Here is a 23,366-nt window from a genome sequence, read left to right as displayed (position 1 = left end):
ATTCATGTGACTCTACTTTATACGATTGGTGACGGTATGTGAGATACCTACATAAATGAATCTTAGTAATACATGTATGTAGTATTAGCAAAAATAGATAAAATCGGGTCGATACCACCGCCAACTCGCATATACTATATACAAGGTGTGTTCCAAAATAAACAGGGCTTTTTGAATCTAGCGCCCCCTGGTGGCGCCATCTATATGTCGACCAGAGCGTTGGAAACTGCCATCTTTATCAATTATCCAGTGAGAATTTCATGACATTTCATTGATTAGAAATGAAGTTATTGCGTTTAAAATGTCAGTATGTTCGTTGTGTCGATGCGAAAATGAGCTTTAAATTTTGTTTTAAAATTGGTAAAACTTTCACCGAAACGTTTCAATTGTTGAAGCAAGTTTATGGCGATGATTGCCTATCCCGTAGCATTGTGCGCGAGTGGTTTCAACGTTTTCAAAGTGGTCGTGAGGACATAAATGACGATCAACATGTGGGCCAATCAAAATTCGCGATCACCGGAAATTCCATCGAAAGTGTTTTGTGGATTATGATGATTTAAGTTAAGGAAGTTCAACTGTGTATATAATTGTTTGGATTCCGATCTTCTTGTTGACGGTTTGCACCTTAAGGTATTTCCCTGGTTTTGGTTGTTGAAAATTGCAAGAGTATAAAATTTTCGGTTGCACCCAAACTTAGCCCTTCCTTACTTTTTTATTAAATTAACCCCATTTAAGCACTATAAGGGTTGTTTTTTATGTTTTGGTTTGGGACCACCCAGAATTTATTGTTCTGCATTTTTATAGTGGTATGTTGGCGACATGTGCAATTTTTCTAAAAAAAAAAAACCAGGCAACCATTCGAAAATACTTCGTGTGTGAACAAATTTTGTTGGATTCAGCTTATATTAAACCTGCTTTTTGCTTTGGGGCTAAACCACACGTTCCAGAAGAACGACTGAACCAAATTCGTTTTGTAGTGATTCGCTATACCATCGATAAACGCCAGTGTTTGATGAAGCTTCATCGCCAAAAATTGAATTAGGTTTATCGAAGAATTATTGTTGAGTTAATTCACTTCGAATGTTGTAGAAATAATGGTGCGAAAACTTTCGAGATTTGATTCAATTTTTTGGCCGCGATGAATATATAGTTTTAAGTTGTGGTAAACAGCACAAAAAGCGGTCATATGTAAATACGTTCTGAGTATGTATAATATCAAAAATTTCAAACTTTAGGATAAAGGGTTACTAAATCCCGTAATAAAATGCAATCTATAGATATAAAATATATAAAAGAAATTTATTTCTTATTCCTTATAAATTAAGAAGTAACTAGAATGTTTTAACAGAATGCTTTAATGATCTTTCGAGGTTGCCACAGGCTTATGTATCCAGAGCGTTACGATATCCATATGAATATGTCAACGAATACCAGATATCGAACTAAAATGAGGCCGAGTTTAACGTTAAAAGGAAATACTGTGCTTAGAGATAAAACGTAAAATTTACAAAGTGTTCTTTTTTTCATAATTTTTTACTTATTCTATTTCATTTTTCGAAAATAGCCACAGCTAGCGTATCTCTCCCGATTTCCCATTACCCATGTTGAGTTTTTATTTTAAACTACACAAACCTTTTAGCATGTTTGGTAGACATCTTTTATACTCTTAGTAGAGTATACTCGTATAAACCGTGCGATTCTGTACTGTGATACTGTCTCAAGTCTCTAAATATGAGATTTTAAGTTAGAGACAATTTTTGAGACTTGAGACGGTTTTGCTATTCTGTAAGTGACAGTCACAAAATCTATTACATTTCACTATTCAGAGATGTTTTTAAACTTGAATGAAAATAAATATGTCGATAACAAATATAATTAATAATTTTCTATAATCTATAATATAGTCAAAAAACATAATTACCAGTAAAAATAAAAATATATGTTGACTTTGTTTCATAATATTTACGAAATTTATGTAAAATTGATTTAATTTTCATCTTTGCGTGTTTGAGTTGCTTACAAAATATAAAAAAAACGACAATCGATTAAAAGCTATGATGACCTCTATTCAGTATATTCAAAATGGCAGACAAGATTTCTTTTTGGTTTGTGACCTGCTAACTACCAGGTCTCAAATTTTGAGACTAACGCTAGAGACTTTTTAGTGAATAGTAACTAGTCACAAATTGAGATTTTACCTCAAAATGTCTCAAATAGAGACTAGAGACTGGTTACAGAATCCCGCTATAACTTTGGCTCTAAGTTTGTATTACCCCAAAATAAAAATCGAACACCCTATAAAATGTATATTGAAATTATCGACATGATGAGCTGAATCGATTTAGCTATGATCTGTCTGTCTACCCGTCTGTCTTAAATAGTCTCTCAGTTTTCGAGATATCGATCTTAATTTTTGCTCACCTCTATTTCTCTCAAAGGCGATGCTCGTTTGTTGGAACCGCCATCAGACCACTATTGAATGTAGCTGACATACAAATCGACCGATCCTGTCCTGTCATGGAATTTTTTATTATTTTATGACATATCGTTCATTTGCTGCAAGACCGGCATAAGTCAAAAAAATCGATTCTCCAGAAAACGCGTTTAAAGTTTTCAACTGACTACAACCTTACACGGCGACTCTAACTTTACACCTCTTCTCAAGCGGAGCATATAAGAGGTATGATATAACGAACAATTCTGCAGCATTAACTCAAAAATCACGTTTTTTGATCTATGCCGGTTTTGCAGCAAATGAGCGATATATTCACGAAGTTGTGAGAAGATTATTCTTTAAGAAAATGTTACAATGTCCAAAAAATTGTGTAGATTAGACTACTATATCATATAGCCGATCAAAATCAAGTAAAAGATCTTTTTTACCCATTTGCGTTATAAAAATGCACCTGTGAAGGTTTGTTTTCTAGCTTCAGTCCTTCTAATTTTATAATAAATTTAGGTAAATCATATATAAAATTAACACTCTTTAACAAGTGGGTATTATTCGTACCTAATTTATTCCGAATTAATATAAACACATTGCTCGTAAAATAAATAAACACATATGCGAGTATATTTAAAGGCAAACATAATATTTGACTCAATTGTTTTGTATTGCAAACGAGTTCGGCGATAAATTACCTTTTCCCACACATGATTATCATTTATACTAATAAGCTATGCATGATTATACACTTTTAATTATGCAAAACAGTAAGCCAGACGCCTTAACACACATGCGCACAGCACTGTAGCACTTAAATACACACACATGCATACAAATGTATAAAATGTTACGTATACGCCGTGTCAGGCATTAATTTTATAGTCTATATTGGATTTAAATAACACACGAGTGGCATTCGTGCAAATATTTCACAGTATTTATAGCGCATTTATTGAATATGTGCGTTACGGTTTTTGTGGCACGATGCCACGTAATTCACGGTTGGCATTTGCAACATATGTTTCTATTGGCGAATGTATAATTATTTGCGGCTAACATTTGTGGCGTCTGTAACAATTTTATAATTAGTTTGATTTAGTTCCTTTTTTTCTTCGTGCTTTTGTTGTGCGCTCATTAAAATTGCACATGTATAACGGTTATTATTATTTTAGTTGGAAAGCCAGCATATTTGTGTCACAGCTGTGCCGCGCTGCATGCAACAACGCCGTTGACGTGTCCCTAGTGCGCGGCGCTTCACGTGAAAAATATTTGTTGCTAATCCGGTGCTCACTTTTTTATTTGTTGTTTTGTCGGCTTGTGGATTTGCATTTTTGCGTTGTAAAATTATTATAATTTGTTATTACAAATTACTGCTTTATTAGTGTAATTAATGATGTCAACACCATTTGTTTGCACTAATTTTGCTGGGCCAACGCAAAAAGTTAATATAAATTATTAAGAGTGACAATGTTTTTTTAAGCACAGTTGCTTTTTTGTTTGCTAAAGACTGCCAAATATGTGGCCTACATGTGTTTATATATATATATATCGAAATGAGCATTTATTAATACTTTGTTTGTGTTGCAGGATTAGGCTGAAATATTAACAACAAATCGTGCGGCTTACTGAAAATAAGTGTCACAACCAGGATGCAATTTCAAATAATTATTTAATTCATGTGAGTACCATTTATTATTATTAAATTGAAATTTTGCAGTTAATGAAATTTTATGGCATAAATTTCAAATTAAAATTCTGTTTATTTTTGCATATTTTTGTTACAAAATATTTCCATATTATTAAATATTTGCTGTTTATTTCTCTTTAAATGCATGCCATATACATACGCACAATATTTAAAAATAATGGCTATTTCAAGATTTATTAAAAATAATATCAACTTAAATATTGATGCTAATAATTTCTTTTTTTAATTACCTTTGTTGCTGTGACAGTAAGTTGCTGTGCGGTATTGCTTACGTGATACTAAGGCAAGACTATCAAATTGTGGCACCTTGGGTATACTCGTATAAACTTTCATAAACTGTTGCTTCAGGGAGCTGGGTTTAAATTTCACTGTCACTGTCAAAGGTTGTGCAAATCTCTAAAAATTATTTTTACGAAATAAATTATTATCACATGAATTGATGAATACAGGAAATTGACATTATTTTGACTTTTTGTCTTTGTGTTTACGATGTTGTAGCGCAAGATTGTGAATTTTCAATAAAATAATTAAAGAACGATTATAAAATTTCCACTTTTTAATTGTCAAATTTCGAAATAATTTGAAGAAAAAAGACATCGTAACACTTTTAGCGCGTGTTCTCCAAACGGCCAATGCCATGTTATAGCTGCTGTAATCAAGAAAATACTTTTCCTGGACCTATGTATGTTATTAAGTCCTCGGTTCTATACTCATAATATTTGATTCATATCTGCTTTGGTACCTTGCAGTTGGTTACTGATTTCCATTTGCACTCTTCTATTTGTTCGTAGTGAGTATAAAGCACTCTTTTGATCGTTCCCAGCGGATATAGTATTAAATTCATTTCGGATTCATATAAAGAGTATTCAGTTTGGCCAACTCGTCTGCTTTTTTTTACCGAAAATGTTCCTGTGGCTGGAACCCAAATTAAGGACAGGTTGAGTTGCTTGGCTAGCCGTGCATGTGGTTCATCTCTGTATCTCCCAGTTATTCAATAAAGTACTACTAATCGGATAGAGAGAGATATTTCCAAATCATCAGTACATACCCGCATCCACTCTTCTCCACTCACGACTAGACGGTATGCTCATCCGAAAGAGACTATTTCAACCATCCAGTTTTTGTATTCTTACATCAGAATATTCTGCTATTCTCCGAGTAAATATGTCAATGGGCAGCTGTTGCAGGAGTTTATTGAGTGAGACTTGACCTTATAGGACCGGTAACTCCTGCACAGGCTGCTCTCTGTACCAAATCGCTGGTCCGTATTTCGGAATTGGTCTTATGATGACCGTATGCATCTACATAGCAATATTTAGTTTAAGGCCCAGTAGCTGCTATATACATATGTACGTTTTATTTGCTCTTTAAATTTAGTTTAGTATCGACTTCAATCACTAGATGTTTAGATGTGGTGAAAAGAAAAAATTTTATATCGTATGGAGGAAGGTTACATTAAGGTTTTTTGTAGTTTCTTTTAATTTCTGTTAGATTATGGGAATAATCCTATTCAGACTCGCCGCTTTAAGTGGTAAGAAGCAGTTTATAGCGTATATAATTTTCTTCTTGCTTACTATGTAGTCGATCGTATTTGCAGGTATGCCAGGTTGTATCTCGACAGCGGTTTCTTGAATATCAGGGAAGTGTTTTTCAAGAAGTTCTTCTAGAGATCCTTCAGCAGAAGAAATCACCCCTCGTCTTTAGATAAGATATATTGACGTAACCCTTAGGTCCTTCGCAGCCTAGTTAATTCTTTCCAGTTTTCTATCCATGTGCAGAAACATTGCCAAAAGTCTGTCTTTGCTTTTCTAATATATTTTTTATATTTCCTCAAGATATCTTTGTACAACTGCTAGATTTTGGTAACAAACCTCTCACTGGAGGCTTTTTTAAATTGGGTCCTTAGGTTTTTAAGGTCATCGTTCCACCAAGTAGGTGACTTCTTCTTTTTTAGGACAGATAACGGTGCATTTTGATTGAAGGATGTGGTTAAGATCTTTTGTAATTTTCCATCTCTTTATCTAGATCTTCTTAATTACTGTTTTTATTCTTTTCCAGATCAGCCATTGATGACCTTGCTATCTGATTCGGTTGATAGTTTAAGATCCAAGCCTTCCTCTCAACCCAAAAATATGAGATGTTTTGAAAAATTAATGTGGGCTTATGATCCCTATTTCATATATGTACTTAGATTACTGTTAAAAATATATTGCAATAGCGACTCCCCCATGGCGTTTGTGTTTGTGTTTCCCCGTACGGTATTTCTAGCATTGGCGTCACACTTAATAGGATATCATCCCTTCTGTTCTTCTCTGTTAATCTTACTAGTGGTGTAAGTGGTTTGGTCTCATCGTCTCTCACTTAGAGCGCGTGAATTAAGCTGATGTCGATGTCCCTCTCGTTTATGAAGGTTGTCAGATTTTCTGTAGCACTTTTTGAGTACTGCAGATTGATTTGAACGCTTCTAAGGCTTTATCTTCCCTCTTTCACCTCCCTTAGCAACTGGCTATCATCGTCGACTTCTTCCATGTCGTCTTCGCCAGTCGTTTTGTCGCCTTAGAATATCATTTTAGTTAGAGGCCTTAGAAGGCGTTGTTAATTTTAGTGACACTACCCTTCAAAAAATCCAAGGTTGCCTGATGCGGCATTTGATGATCCTGTAACCGCTAAGGGTTTAGGAAGAGTGAAAATCCGGTTGAGAACCCACCGGATTGTCAAGTTCACAGTTTAAAACTAGACTCGACAATCTGATGTCACTATTCATCCATCTCCCCTATACGAGTATTCCGCTCGGGAAGGTGGAGTTGGCGTCTGTGGCATTGATCGACAGACTGCCTCTAGCCACATTGCTGTTGTTGCACTTTGTTTCCCTTGACTGGGTTTATTAGGCAGACATCCCATCGATTTGTTCATTTAGCGATTTCTTTTCTGCGATACATTCAGCTTATTGGTTTCTATGGCAGTTTATGATTGCTTTCCTTTCAGGAAGTTTTCATACTCCTTCACTTCTCTGACTATCTGGCTTTTCCTTACCTGTTATAGGTATTTCTTTATTTTCTTGCGTTGTCTCTCTACTTTAGCAGCCACTGTACTTTGATTAGTATTCATGGCTGGTTTTAAACGAGTTTGGCTGCTACCCGCTGTATTTCATGCTGGGTTCTGCGGTGTGCCGTGGCGGTACACCCAGGAGCACTCTTAATTGTGAGGCGAAGTGGATGTCTTCGTTGGATTCCATTAGGAGAGCTGGAGTCCTATAGGTTTTTGTCTTGGACGTTACCGTCTTGTCTTCAATGTCTTAGTCTCCGTTGCTGTTGATTGTCTATTTATAGTTCCGCGAGTAGGCCAAAAGGCGTTGGTCACTCGTTCGCAGAGCCGGTATGCGTAAGAAGGCTTCATACGTCCGACCTCAGCTGGTCATCTGAGCGAACCGTCCGCGATAAGCTATTCTATCGCCGCCCTCCGAATATTTAGCCATCAGCACGGGTATTTCAACATCTTGGCTAGAATGGTGTTGTTGTGGGTGTCCCTGTATTTCCATCAATAAAGGTCGACTTTTTCACTAATCACCGAAAAAGTAGTCTCAAGACGACTCTACTGTGGTCATTCTTTATTACTTGATGAGTTTTAATGCTTATCTTATAAGGATTGTTGTGATAATAACTCCTCAGTTGCAGCTTTTGTAAAGCTAAAAATGGCGGGGTAAACATTTCTTAAATTATATATAAACGACAAAAATACACTTTTGCCTTAGGTCGGTGATGTCCAAGCAACTTGCCAAAGTTTACGAACTATGCCACTCTAAATTACTTCGCCAATTACAATTAGCACTAATTTCATTTCACAAAGTGTTGATGGAAATGATTTTAGAAAATAAACGTAATCACAATTTCCACAACTCAACACACAACTCACCGCCGGACGAGCCATATAGTACACTAGACAACGGACGGACGTACATTTGTCGAATCCGAGCTCGTCGCAGAGCGCAGGTAACAAGCAGTCAAAGTGACTTTAAGTGGCAACATTATTGCAGGCAAATTAGTTGCCTTCATCACCTCTGCACTCACTAAGTCGCCGTCCAAGTACTTTCTCAACAAAATTTGCAACTTGAAATTAAATTCAAATTTTTCCGAGACTACTTACATACTTAGTTCGTTGTTGGCTGCAGGCAGAGTCTTAGTTTTGTTGGGTCGGACCTTGAATGGGAAAGCAGCGGCTGGGTGTGCAAGCTATAATTGCTCTGAATATGCAAGAGCGTGGGTGTGTGAATGTATATATGTATGTATTTGTGTTGGTGTAAGTCTTCAGTTGCATCAAAGTTAGGAATGCAAGCGAGACAAGACTGCTTGCGCTGGTTGCAAGTACAAACATACATACTAGTGCAGCATCTCTTGCTCTCTCCCTCCACTCCACCTACTATTTAACATGCTGCTTGCAGCCAGCCAGCATATTCTCCGTTTACGCATAGCTTTCACCAAAATATGCTGTGCATTACTCGGCATGAGACTGAGTAAACATACCGTTAGCAGGTATGAGACAACAAGGAAGTGGAAAAAGTTTTGTTGAAGTAGCCAAATGCAGACAAAAAGTAGATTTAAAATTGTTGCTGTGGGCAAGTAGTCACCGGCCAAGGCATTCGTAAGCAATGAAGACCGGCGCTGCCTGCCTGCTTGCATTCTATGGAGACTGTACTATTTGTCTGCGTGTGTTGGCCAACTTAAACAGCGCTGTGTGCTACTCGAGAACTTTTTGCTGTTTTAAGACTCTTTGCCAAGTAGCAACGCAACTCAGCTACTTAAATATAAGTCCGCCTAAATGTATACTTATATATTATACAAGATATGTCCATACATAAACTGCTAGTTTCGCTACTATTCTATTTAATTATTATAACTCTTTACTCAGAATCAGTGCTACGGCGCAAATAGTTTTCGTGAGCAGGCAGATTCTTTACGAATTAATTTCACAATTTTAATTTTATTTTTTTCTTCTTTCCTTACACCTGAGATAATATTATGAGAGAAAGTGTGGCTGCTGCTGTGCAAGTTGGCAAGTCTTAGAGTGAAGTTAGCGCGTTGGCGCCTGTGCATATACTTTAGTGTCATTAAATATGCAAGTGTAAAATTTTTCAACTAAATTCTGCTTTTTCACTTCTTCTAAACTTTTTTCATTTCTCTTTTGCATTCTTCTGCCTTCACCGTACGCATTAAGCGCGTGAATGAATGCGTTGAATGCAAATGTAATGAGTTTGCGTGCTGCCTGAGTGTGTTTGTGTGAGCACACACATATACTGTCACATATATGTTCCTTTCTAGGTGGGCAAGTGTGTGCGCATATGGTTTTTAACATTTGTTAATATGTCGAAATCATTTGTATGCAACTCGTTGCTGCTGTCCGACACCATTAGAAAAATGTGTACAGAAATCGAAACGCATATATTTGAAACCCATAGAGATATGTAAATGTGACCCATATAATCGGCATGGTATTTGGTGCAGCTATGCATTTGTAGTTGTAGTTGTGCATCGAATCTTAACCGAGAATAACAAAATCACTTGTCTAGCGCAACGCGCAACAGTTTCTGTTTACCCGAACAAAGAGTTGACCCACAAATATTATGTAAAGAATTCGCTCTCGAGAAAATAGAGCATAAGACGGTTTCACTTGCAAACTATAAATTAAAATGCGTGTAAGAGAGCGTAAGAATCGCACAAGCTAAAAGTCTTTAACAGCTGTTTAAGGAAAGGTGATGAAAGTTTGTAATGAGGTGCATGCCCTCAATTCGTAGTCTTAGGCTACCCAGAGGATACTTGGTCAAAGACCGAAAGTCGTCAGCTGCTTCAACCATATGTAAAAGTATCGTATCTGGCGACTCCCAAGTGAATGGCGATCAGAGAACTTTTCTCACTTGCGTGAACTTCTACACATGACTCCATCCTCCATGGTGCGACAATGCACTATTTAATACTTCATTGGTTATTCGTGATCACTTCGGCACATTTTCAACTAATATCGCGCCGCAACCACCCCATTCGCCTGATTTACCTTCGTGTAATTTCCGGCTATTCAGCAAATTCACATGACCACTTCACACCGCTTTGTTTCAATTGAGGATATAAAAGCTGAATTGAAGAAGGCTTTAATGGCGATCACGACGGAGGATTTTTCCAAGTGCTATGATGACTACAAAATTCGTTGGCATAAAGATTATTCAGCGGGAGGGGATTACTTTGAAGGAGATGAAATGAACAAAATTCACCTTTCAATTTGAACACAATAATATGTGATGTTGAGGTGGCTTATCCGCCGGTAGTTGGCGCAAATTGTGGGCTACCTTTTTTCATGGGTATGCTTCCGTCCGACCATGTTCTACAAAGAAGCTGATACAAGCTCCTTCTCAGTTCTTCGTCGCCGCAGCTCGTCGGCAATCCATAGGCCCCCTGCGTCTACTCCATCGTCATCGTCATCGATTGGGGAATCGGGTTCCCCATCTCCTGGTATTTTTCTTTCGCTGCCACTTAGCAGGCTGGAGAAGTGTTCTCTCCATAATTTAAGTATGCTCTGTTCTTGAAACCTCACAAAACAGGCAATACCACAGAGTTATACATGCTGATAATTAGATATTATGTCACATCATGTTATGTTATATCACTTCTGTCTTCACATTCCTTATATTCACATGAATGGTATAATAAACGTGATTACCACTTCTATCTAACTATGACTATTCCAGTATATCTAACGTATATAAACAAGATGACGTTGCAAAAATTATCGATTGAGTTAAGTTTGTCGATTTGATAAAAATAATATATACTTAGTTAAGATAAATATTGTATCGGTTAACTCCTATATGTTTATTTATATTATCTATATATTAACGAGTTTGTATATACTGCTGGTCTGAAAAATAGGTAAAATTGTTTTTACCATTTATGGTTAATCTCAACCATCCGATTATACTTAATTTTTCACTTATTGTCGTACTTTTCACTTTATTGGTGTAGTTTCAAACAGAAAAGATTTTATTTTTGACTAGATTAAAAATATATTTTCTTCATAAAACAACCCCAAAATTAGACGTTTCACCAGTCCAAAGTTACCCCTTAAATTAAATTGACACGCATATTCAGGAGGTGCTCAATGAATTATTCTGAAATACTTTTTCTAAGAGACTATGGAGCTAAAACCAGTTTCGTACCAACGATTTTTAAGGCGAAGTTTCTTTGGGATCATAATAATTTTTTCATTAGTTTTTGATATATTCGAATGAAATTCAATAAGTACGTGAATTTTTGTATTCGATTGATAATTTAATCGGTTAGTTCGGACAACTATGTCACGTATCTCTCATACAGGCGATTATTCAAATTTTTTAAACTTCGCATTAAAAATTGTTGCCTCGCAACCCTTCCTGTTTTTATTCAGAATGGCCTGTAGAATATACTTTACATACGCGATTTTGTAAAAAACAAACGACCCGCTCTAATGTGCATAATCCAAATTTCAACAACCACTACTCAGCGCAAATAAATCGTGAAACAATTCCTGTTACAAAAACAATAAATCGTGCAAATTTATGCAAGTCACATACCACGAGCAACTTGAATTGTTATTTATCTGTGTCAAAATTTAAGCAATTTCGGTGATGGTGAAAGTTTTTATTTCACTTTTACTTTTTTCTACCACCTTTTCCTCCACCTCCTTCTCTCGCTCTCTACAGCGCAATCTGTTGTATGTCTGACTTGCCAAATCGAATTTGGTTTAAGCATTCTGATTTCATTGCCGTCTCATGCTCCATCCTTAAGTATCGATGGCATTAAGGCTTTTTGTTGTTATTTTATTATGTACTTATGTATGTACATGCCGCGTTGATTTATTTCTCTGCGTTTATAACTGTCTGACATTTTTCTTTTATCGACTTCCTTGTGTGTTCTTATCGAGCAAAGATTTGCAGCGTTGAATTTTATAATGACAATCAATGTCACATTTGTTGGCGATTTGTGCGAGTGATTGGGCAAATTTAGTTTATGGTGATTGGCTACTTCTTTTGTCTTGCTTTTGTGGCAATGTCGAAGTTTTATTCAGCAGCAAAGCTGTGATTTTGGCAATTTGATCCTCTCAAACTTTAAATAATGAATTTAAGTGGTAGGGTTGTTGAAAATTATAGAGTTTGTTCTATTTTGTTACAGTAATTCGTATATCTCATTCATTAGATTTAGGCGTGTTCTATTGGAAATCGATTAGGTTAAGCTAAGTTGAGGATTTTTTCTAATCTTTTAAAATGTTTTTTTTTTTTTTAGTTTATTCAAATACTATTTTTATATTTGGTTTTTCATTATTTCAAATTTCCCAATGTTATGCTTATTAAATGTACATTGATGGACAGTGGAACCAAACTTTTCACCTTAGGTTTTTGTAACTTTTGGAATATAGGAAAGATATGATTACGTTGTCAGTTTAAATTGAAGTTGAAGTAAAAATTGCTTGTGTACAACAATTATAACCAAACAAAAATATATTTGGTCAGGTTATGATGGCCGGCTTTTACGTCATATATAGACCTATTCGTCCTTAGTAAGGTCTTAGATATTTAATATGAGTTCTAGATAATACTGGATGGGAAGTTTTCCAGCGTCTCGCTCATGCTTCGGTAGCCAGACGAATGACATTTTTGGCATTCTCATCAACCACTGCTTTCTTGCTTGTGTGGAGATTCTTTGATGTAATGCGATGTAAAATTATTGCCATAATTGCCACCAGTGTTACAGCTTGAAGGGTCGTCCGTGATCCAGCTACGAGAAATAGCTTATGGCTTCCACTCCAATATTCATTTTTGATCACATGCTCCTGCGTCGTCTCCCTACTTTTAGTGTGACTTATCCACCAATACCCTGTTCTAAAATTTTTTCTACAGAGCTGTCCACCACACCAAAACACCATAAAGAAAAATTGGCTTTACTATAGCTGTGTATCACCAATACATGAGAACAGGTGAGAGGCCCCATGTGAACCTTAGCATCTTCTTACATGCATCTAGGGTACCACTGTTCTTCTTCACTATCTCTTCCACATTGAGTTTCCACGGTTGCCATACAAAATTGCTTCCAGGCACATGGTGTGCTTCTAAGTTGCGATTTTTTACCTCCTTCTAAGGAGTAACATATCTGTCTTATTGTCATTTACATCTAGGTTGGCCAATATCGGCTATCGGTGTATGTCCTTTAAATCGCTGTCCATCACATTACTGATTGTGTCTAGGAATTTCCCTCACACTAATATAACAATGTCGTTTGAGAAGCTATCAGTTTGGGTGCTTTTCTTTAAACATTTTTCAGAAGCTCATTAGTTAAGTCACAATAAGAGTGGTGACAATACACCCCACTGTAGAGCTGTCGCCAATCTGAGAAATCTGACTCCTTTTTCATTCCGCATTAATCCTCATTCAGCTAAGTAGACTTTTCTCCATTCTATGATGGCAGGCTCTATCCGGGCAGCCTCCAAACTGCTACTGATTACGTATGATATTGGAGACATTGTTGAATGCTCCGCTTATGTCAATGAGATCCAGAGCATATTCATTATGCTCTGTACCTCATTCTACCTGTATATTTAGGGGTAGTGAGTGAAATGCAGTTTCCGGGGATTTAGTCTTCGTATAGACGTGCTGTATTTTCGGTATGTTAGCCCATGAAAGCTTGTCGCTAAAATAGGCCTCTAAAGTTTTATCAAATATCTTCAAAAGAAACGAGGTTCGACTTATTGGTCTATATTATTTAGAATATAGTGGGACTCCTTTGCCCGCCTTCGGTATGAATATCACCTTCGCCTCTCTTCATTAACTATTGAATTGTAAGGCAGTTTGAAACATCCAGTAGAAAACGTTAGATTCTTTAAAAATGTATACTTAAATGATCAGCGTGAGCTGAGTCGACTTAGTACATATCTGCCATTAACGGGTCAATATTAGGAGAAAGATCTGCATAAAATATATTTTTATCTTATGGAGTAACTGCAAATCGGCTTGATTATATTAAATAATGTGGTTAAAAGAACTAGCAAAATGTTTTCAGTACTTTGATCGGTTATTTTTAAGAGTTTGTCATGCACGTAGTTTTATACTAAACCTATGAAAGGTATTAAGCTCTGATGTTGACGAAGTTAAAGATTTTCGCTTATTATACTCGTACTCCAATTGAAATTAATCTATTGTATGTGAAACATATCCAAATAAAGCTATTAAAAAAATGTTGCTCCTGATAAGCTTAAACGATAGCATGCATTGCTAAAGATTTAGGTACATTGCAATTCAGTCCTGTACACAATAAAAAAACACAAACCAAATAATCAGCTGGTTGTTGAATGCTGAATGATCATCTTTATTGTAATGTCTTATTTTGAATTAGGGTTTTTTATCTACCTCCATTAGAATTTGTTAGTTAATGTCTTTCAATGAATTGGCAAAGTAATTAAAATTACCCTTCTGCTCGTAAAATGCAGCATTTAAACTCACCAGACCCATTACTTAGCAATTACTTCCCCTGCCCCTTAGAAACCAAAAAATTCATTATGCAAACTTTTCAACTTTTTGAATATCAGCATTTCTGTTGGTCCAGGGAGCCTTAACAATGTCTCTTAGCCTCCTATTTTAGAAACTTTGAATAAATGATCAAATTGAAAGGTGAATTTTTTATTTGTACTTTCGAATCGGTAAATTTATTTTCTGTAAGTTGGCAGTACTGTCAGTGATATCTATGCAAAATTTCTCATATTTATTAGTATTTGAGATACGCATCGTTTTGTGTGGCAGCCCATAGTTGCGTGCCATATGATCATATTGGCTTGATAGTTGGTTTGACATTTTGAACAATATCAGGCTAAGTTCAATTTTGTTCATCCTAATGTGCTCTTTCCATCGTGATTTAGCATCGAACGTAATGTATTGATATTTGACTGTATACACATACACCAATTGATAACTGATTCCCTTTTGTTTAGAAACAATTACAACTTGATCAACTTTCCAAAGTCTAAAAACATGTGTCAGAGGAATTGTTGAATTGAGTAGATAGGAGAGCTTTAGAAAATTGTTTACTGTTTTAGAACTTCTGCCATTATTAGTTTGAATCCTGATCCTTTTGATTTCATTTCCAGTTCCAGAATGGATATTGCTGGGATTATTGCATAATCTGGTCGAGCACGCATTTGTTTCATCTCAATCACTACCAGCCCATATACTACCGTTAATTTTAATGACGTAACGTAGTTCTTAGAGGTTTAAGATATTTCGTACTTTCCAAAGCAAGTAATCGTCTATTTTGTTAGCTGATAGTAGAGACTGGATTTGAATATTGACGCTTTCTCAATAACTCTGATTTCTCATTTTAATTGCACTTTTGAGATTGGTTTTGTCAAATGGTGAGTGTATTTTGTTCCTATTTCTGTCGTAACTTTCTTTTTCTGGTTAAGCGGATTTTGATTTCGATACATTATTCAGCACTATTATCTAAAATATAAGTATAGTTGGTTCATTCAACAAAGTAGCTTACCTACAACTAATGTAAGAATTGTTGAGGCACTCCTGTCTATACTTAAATAATTCACTTCCATGCAGAATTTTTCAATTTCAGATTTAATTAGTTTAAAATTACCTTAACTATAATTTAATTATATATTTTCATTTCAAAAGTAAAATTGTTATAAGTAGGCAATAGCTTAAGCATTACGCATTTATGTATAACAGTCTTTATTATATTAATCTTTACATTATGCTGCTGCATTACTTGCTAAATTACTTATTAACTACAATAACCATTGATCCGCTTCCATTTGTAATCTTCATAAAAGCAATTTTTGTACCTAATGCCACTTCTCACGCCTCACAAAACAGCTTGGCTGCTGTTAAATTGCAAATCATTTTCATTAGAGTTTCACTTGAAAATTATAAAAAAAAAAAAAAAACAAAAGCCTAATGCAGCGCCAACCCAATTCTGACCCTTACAAATTGTTAAGCATAACTAAGAATTACGATATTATTGTTTTACAAATGATTTTAATACCTAAGGGAAAAATGTGATACCCAACGGTCCAAGCAAGAAATAAAGCAAAATAAAATGCAAAAATACAATGAAATTTATGCGCATCAAAGGCGAGCGCTTATCATAGATAATACGTATTTATGTGCGGATATCCAACTTGCTGCTGCCAACTGAGTTTTCCATTGCAAAATTTGTTTCTAATTCCACAACTTTCATTTTGTAGCGAACCCTTGTAACCATTACGAGCACGCGCCATGCACAAATGCACAAACGAACACACATTATACTTAAGGAGCGGTGGCAGGGGAAAAATATTATTTTTTTTTTTGATAAAAAGAATGTCTTAGATATGCATACAATTATGGCGGGAGTTCTTCAAGCGTTTTATTGCGTGAAATTTCACATCATAAGCGTGGCTGCAGACAACAACAATAACGGCGTTGGCAACAATAACAACAGTGGCAACAAGTTGAAAGTAATATAAACTTTTTTATGCGCTTCGTTTAATATTAATCGAAATTTTTTCGCAACCCATAAGGGTTCTCGTGTATATATATATGTTAACAACAGTGTTGCCATACTTAAGTTTACAAGCGTCAGCTTTTGTTTTGCCACATTTTTCCGCAGCTTTTTTAGGGTCGCCCGCTTTAAAATCAGGATATTAATAACTTCTTTCCGTCTTACTTTTTTTCTCACTTTTTCTTCCCTCCCTCGTTTAGCAGCAGTCTCTGGTGCGGATAACAGTGAAAAGTCTTGTTAACAACTGGCTGCAAGAAAAAATTCCCCTTCGTCTGCTTAGCAACCAATTGAGGAGCGCCACAATAGCGCAACAATCTCGGCAAATTAAGCGCCTGTAATAAAGTGTAGTGCAGATAAACCACAATAAAGCGCCTTTGAAGTATTAATGTCATTATACTGCTGTTTACGAATAAACCAAAAAAAATGAAATAAAATGTGAGTATAAATAAATCCTTTCGAAATATGAATAGCCAGCGAAGCGCACAAAGCAACAAAAGTGCCGCTCGCCATTGAAGGCTGCGTTTGTTTGAGTGTGCAGGTAAGCACGCGTTGAAATTTCATTTATTTCTTGCCTTATTACGTTGTGTGTGTGTGTGTGTGTTCCATGTTGGTGCAATTGCATTAGTACTTATTACCCAGTTAACTATAAGGTGTGGTTTTTCTTTTTGAATCTGTGGCAACTAAAGTTTGTGAATGAAGCCTTACATTTTTAAACCATTTTTGACTTTTCTTCATTAATTGCTTTAGACAAATATACTTGGCAATCATTTTGTAATATTAAAAAAGATTTTTATGTATGTTCGAACCATTCATTAGATCTTTTGTCATCCGCCTATGGGCAAGATTTAAATAAGAGCTGAGGACTAGTTAGCTTCGACTTGCTCTAAACGATTATTAGTTTTGCTTTTATTTGAAATTATGCTGGCTCTTTGATTGAAATAATAACGCCAGTTGTTCTTCCTCCTCGCTCTTTGGCGCTAACTTAACATTCCAAGAATAGCCAAGTCCTTCTCCATCTGGTATTTCCAAACTGAGTGGAGGTTTTCCTTTTTCTTCGCTTCCCCCGACGGGTACTGCGTCGAACACTAAAGTTGGAGTGTGTTCATCCATTCGGACGACATGAGCCAGCGTAGCTGCTGTCACTTAATTTGCCGAACTATGTCAATGACTGATCAGGTCTTTGTTCCTCAGAAAGGGACTTTAGTTCCCAACTGATTACTCAATCGGAAGTAGCACCTATCGGCAAGAGTTATACTGCGTTTGATTTCAGAGCTTGTGCTGTTGTTGGTGTTAATGCTGGTTCCAAGATAGATAAAATTATCTACAACTTCGAAGTTATGACTGTCAACAGTGACGTTGGAGACAAACCGCGAGAGCGTCGACTGTTCGTTTGATGACAGAAGATATTTCGTCTTGCCCTCGTTCACTCTGGAGGAAGCAGAACTAACGGCGCGGGTGTTGAAGCCAATGATATCAATATCATCGATATGCCAGCTGTTGGCTCTTATAAGTATAATATTATACCTTCTCTATTCAGATCTGCAGCTCAAATTATTTTTCCAGGATTAGGCTGAAAAAGTTACATGACAGGGACTTCCCTTGTTTGAAACCACGCCCGGTATCGAACGGCTCGGAGAAGTCTTTTCCGCACCTGACGGAGCTTTTGGTACTGCTCAACGTCAGTTTACACAGCCATTTCAATTTTGCGGTGATACCAAATTCAGACATAGCAGAATAAAGGCGGCTCCTTTTTAATGGGACTTTTCCAAGACTTGACGCAGGGTGTATATCTGATGAGTTGTTGATTTTCCAGGTCTAAAGCCATACTGATAAGGTCCAATTAGTTTGTTGACGGTGGACTTTAATGCTACCCATAGTACGCTAGATAGAACCTTGTATGGGATGTTGAAGAGGCTTATCACACGGTAGATGGAGCAGATTGTTGGGTTGAACAGCTCGTCCTGCAATCCAATGGCCTCCCCCATTCAGCAAGCTGAAGAAGTGCTACCTCCATAATTTCAGTATGCTCTGGGCATCAGTCAGAGGATCACCAATGGGGTTTTACAAGTGTATACTTCGTTCTTGAAACCTTTTTTTAGTCGCCGCATCTTTTTGTAGAATTTTCGAGCAAATCCCTTCACGGCCAGCTTATTATGTTCTTCGTACTCACGCATTTCGGCCTCTAATGTTGTGGAAGTAGGCAATCTGTTTTCCCCTTCTCTACCTAGTTCTCATAGGTGCGCTCCAACGTTTTTAGAGAATATCCTTCTTGTCTTCGTTTTTCTTTTCCTTCGGGAATTGGGCACAAATCAGCGATATGTTGAAGAACTTCGCTGTTGATGTGTATGAAGCCTTTTTTTATATCCTTCTTTATCATTTAGATGCCAACTTGTTTTTGCCATGTATTTCGGGAACCTTCACAAATAATAGAGCTTTTCATGGCCTTGAGTTTGATCGATCATCCGATTCGGACAATTTATTCGGATGTTGTAGCGCAACCTTGTATAATAATCTCTGCCAAATTTTTTGAAGATACTATATCCTGTCCAGGTTATATAATTTGAAACTTAACAAAATCCTAGACTTTTCGAAAAAAAAAGTCAAAATTTTGTTAAAAATTAGATGAGCTTTGACCCGAAAAAATTATATTTTTCCCATAATTAAAAAACTGGAAGGTTATTGCGCAGAAAAATATAGAAAATCCAAGCAGAAAAAAATCAAAGCGTTCGGATAAGTCAGCTTCGATTACAAACTGCAGTTTGTTTGAAAGTAGTTTGAGAAAAATACTTTCGAGACGGCTCTAAACTCTACTCTCTTTTGTCATCTGGGTTAATGAGTTCTTCACACAAATTGCAACAATTTATAACACATACAAATAAAGCGCTTATTTTACGCATTTCTTCATTATATCCTACACTTCGTTAATGTTTTGCTGTAACAGTTAAAGCAAGATCCTGACGCTCGCTATTTACTGTTTGTTTTATGCCAACCGCTTTTGATTTGTTCCTCTCGCTTTCATATTTTATTTCATTTGCGTGATTTCAATGTTGAATTGCGGTAACTGTCACATGAGACAATGCTGCATGCCACACAAGACCACCACTCCACTCCTACAAGTCACTCAATGAAAGTGAAAGATAAATGCACAAGCAGCAGGAAAAACTGAAAATTTTTTCCACACACATAAACACACACATGCTGCTTGAGTTTAAGCTTCCTTAGTTGTAATGGATGCCGCATGGACGCTTGGTTAGGCAGCACAAATAGTTGCTTTTGTTTATTATCCCTTGCAAATATACGTTCGCGTGTGTTGGTGTGCGTTTTTGTTCTTCATACAGGGTATCATTGCCTCACCACCCATTTAACGAGCGTCACGTTTTGACTTTGATTTCATCCTCAGGTTTCATTTGAACGGAGCTCCCGCAGTCCACAGCGCCGCTTGTTCACTTTGATATAAAGCCATGACACCTTCACCAGCATGACCACTCCAAGATCCACATACCAGCACACAAGTGCACATATATGTATATTTATGTATATGTGTTTGTACCTTTACTTAGAAACGCTGCTGCGATAAATCAGTGTGTTTTATGTGTTCTCCTTGCCTCGCTGGCTTTTGGTTTTTCCTCGGCTTCTTCTTCACTACATCATGGCGCTGCTGTCACGCATATCAAACACTTATCCCATCTAACCATCGTCGGTGTGGCTTTATATGTCTCTGCTTGTCACAGCGCTCGTATTGCAAACACACACATAGACGCAACTGTACTTTTAAGGGATTTGTATAATGCAGGATATCAGCGTCGAATTGTGGCTTTCGAAAGTGTCCTTCCAGTTAGCTGGAAATTGAGTTCGATGAGGTTGAGCGATTTGAAATGAAATTATCACAATGTGCGTTAAGCAGCATTTAAATAGAGAAATTTCTACACCCCAACATTTCGACCAGAATTTGGCACATTTTAAGTGCAAATGAGGCTTTTGTGACTATTTTAATGATCGCAAATTTTGAAGTTATTTTTGGCTTATTTTTTTTGTTTTTGGAAAATGGTGTCATGTGATTTTAGAAATGTAAACATTTTAGCTGTTCACACATGATCATCCATCATTACGGAATCAGATTAGTTTCACAAATATATTTGAACTTAGCAAATATTTGGCTAGAAGCTAAAATTACTGAAAATGTGCTTGTTAAAAGTCAAACAGACTTATGAGCTAAGGTCTTCTTTTTAATTATGCATGTTCACGTGTATGTAAGGGAACCGAAAAAATTTACCGTCATCGACGAGTTTAAGCTCTCGATTTCATCGATTTAGTATTAATTCAAGAATAGTTTGGAGATCTATTTTTGATCGTCTGATCTCATTAGTTGGTCAATTTATCTTTCGGTTTTTGGGAATTTTTAAATTATATATAGTAGTTATAATTTGTTAACATTTTATTTATTTCTGTTACCTAACTAAGATATTTAAAGGCATTTTTCAAAAATTTTTCTCGAAAGTCAAGCGATTGCCACATAATCAAATAGGCTTTTGTTGTTACCATGATAATTTGAATAATATTGTAGAAAGCTTTCTTCTTCCGTTAGTTGTTTTTTGAGGTGTGCTGCTTTTTAGTTTTTGATTTTAAATAATGAACATGCCCTTATCTTCCTAAAAAGCTGCTCATTTGCGGAAATCAACGATATCATACTAATAAGTATATATTGCTATTATACAAACTGAATGATCAAAATGAAGTTCTTGTGTGGAAAACTATATTATTTCACAAGATATCTTCAGGAAATCAGGATCGGATTATTGTTCAACCTACGGTCTCCAACCATATTTCTCAAACCGAACCACTAATAGCAATTCAGCTGTCATACAAGCTCATACAACACATTTACGAATACATGTGTATCTTTTCCTATGCGCTTTTATGCCCAATAAAAGGGATATGGGTGGCAGCGCATTATAGGTTATAACGAAAGGTGATTTTTTTGAGCTAAGGATTTTCATGCATTAGTATTTGAGCAGATCACGTGGGATTCAGACATGGGTGGCAAAGAGAAAAGATGCTCAGTATGACTTTGACATTTCATCCATGAATAAAAGACTTACTAACGAGCAACGCTTGCAAATCATTGAATTTTATTACCAAATTCAGTGTGCAGAAAATCCGGCTTTTTTATCAGAACAAATTTTTGTTCAGCGATGAGGCTCATTTCTGGTTTGAAGGGCTACGTAAATAAGCAAAATTGTCCGCAATTTGGGTTGAAGAGCAAACCAGAAGCCGTTCAAGAACTGCCCATGCTTCCCGGAAAAATGCACTGTTTTGGTGGGTTTGTACGCTGGTGGAATCATTGGACCGTATTTTTTCAAAGATGCTGTTGGACGGCAACGTTACGGTGAATGTGATCGCTATCGTTTCGAATGCTAACAAACTTTTTTGTTTGCCAAAAATGGAAGATACGACTTGGTTGACATGTGTTTTCAACTAAGATAGGCGCTACCAAATGCCACACCAGCTCGCGATTTCTATGGCCATTTTGAGGGAAAGACTTCGGACAACAATCAATCTTCAAGAAATGGACCCGTAAGTTGGCCCACCACGATCATGCGATTTAACGCCTTTTAGACTATTTTTTGTGGGGCTACTTCAATTCTAAAGTCGACAGAAATAAGCCAGCCACTATTCCAGCTTTGGAGAGACAACATTTCCCGAAGAAATTCGGGCTATTCCGTCAGAATCTCTCGAAAAAGTTGGCCCAAAAATTTGGACTTTCCTTCCCGAATGGACCACCTACGACGCCAGCCGCGGTCAACATTTAAATGAAATTATCTATCAAAAAGTAAATGTCATGAACAAATCTAACGTTTCAAATAAAAGAACCGAATGAGATTTTGCAAATTTTATGCGTTTTTTTTTTTTTAAAATTTATCAAGCTCTTAAAAAATCACCCTTTAGTAAATTCGTGTGGCCAAAGTTAGCATTTTATCCTTTTTTTACACATTTTGGATTTAGTTTATACCGTAATGTTCATCGTCCTATTGACGATTTATTCTATTTGTTTTTTCTTTCCTGCGAATCTTGAACCGTTAGAATATTTTTAGTCTGCCTTCGAGTATAGTAAAGTTATGATTTGAACAAACTGTGGTACACTACTAACCCCCATACTTCATTTTCAATGCTGAAATTATTCTTTCCGCAAGTAAAAAACATTTTAATAACTTCTTGAGCCTGACTTTTTATAAACAATTATAATTTGTCCAAGACGTTTTTAAAAATAAATAAAATAAAATAAAGGCTTGTGAAGTAATTGGACGAATTGGTAATTGAGTCAATCACAATTTCGCGCTTACACTGTCACAGTAACAATAATAATTTAAATGTTTGGAGAAGAGTCTTCGACCAGACAGAAATGGCGCTACTAGAAATTAAACACATGATCATAAACCATATGTCTTAATTTTAAAAGATTACTTGCACAAATTTGACAGCTATCGAGAACTATTTTTTTAATGAGATATAGCACTTTGGTGAAAGCCACTTTTGTTATTGAAAAAAAAGTTATTCCGAAGGGAATATCGTGGGTAAATAAAGCGCTGCTTTTTGTGGGGGGAGTACAGTTGATTTGGATTGATCAAAGTTATTTGGACTCTGCATCAGGGAAATC

The 23,366-nt window shown here is 36.2% G+C and overlaps 1 long non-coding RNA gene across 1 annotated transcript in view; it reads left to right on the top strand.

Annotated features, from left to right (window-relative positions):
* The window catches only part of LOC125778534 (uncharacterized), a 142,871-nt gene that overhangs the window by 7,012 nt on the left and 112,493 nt on the right, over nucleotides 1-23,366 (top strand). The window contains exon 2 of the long non-coding RNA XR_007422773.1: nucleotides 4,034-4,124. This is a non-coding gene — a long non-coding RNA (uncharacterized LOC125778534). The remainder of the gene's footprint in view (nucleotides 1-4,033; nucleotides 4,125-23,366) is intronic.

The sequence above is a fragment of the Bactrocera dorsalis genome, chromosome 4 (genome assembly GCF_023373825.1).
Source record: "Bactrocera dorsalis isolate Fly_Bdor chromosome 4, ASM2337382v1, whole genome shotgun sequence".
Taxonomy (NCBI): Eukaryota; Metazoa; Arthropoda; class Insecta; order Diptera; family Tephritidae; genus Bactrocera; species Bactrocera dorsalis.
Note: the sequence above shows the minus strand (reverse complement) of the source record. Positions and strands in the feature narration are given on the sequence as shown.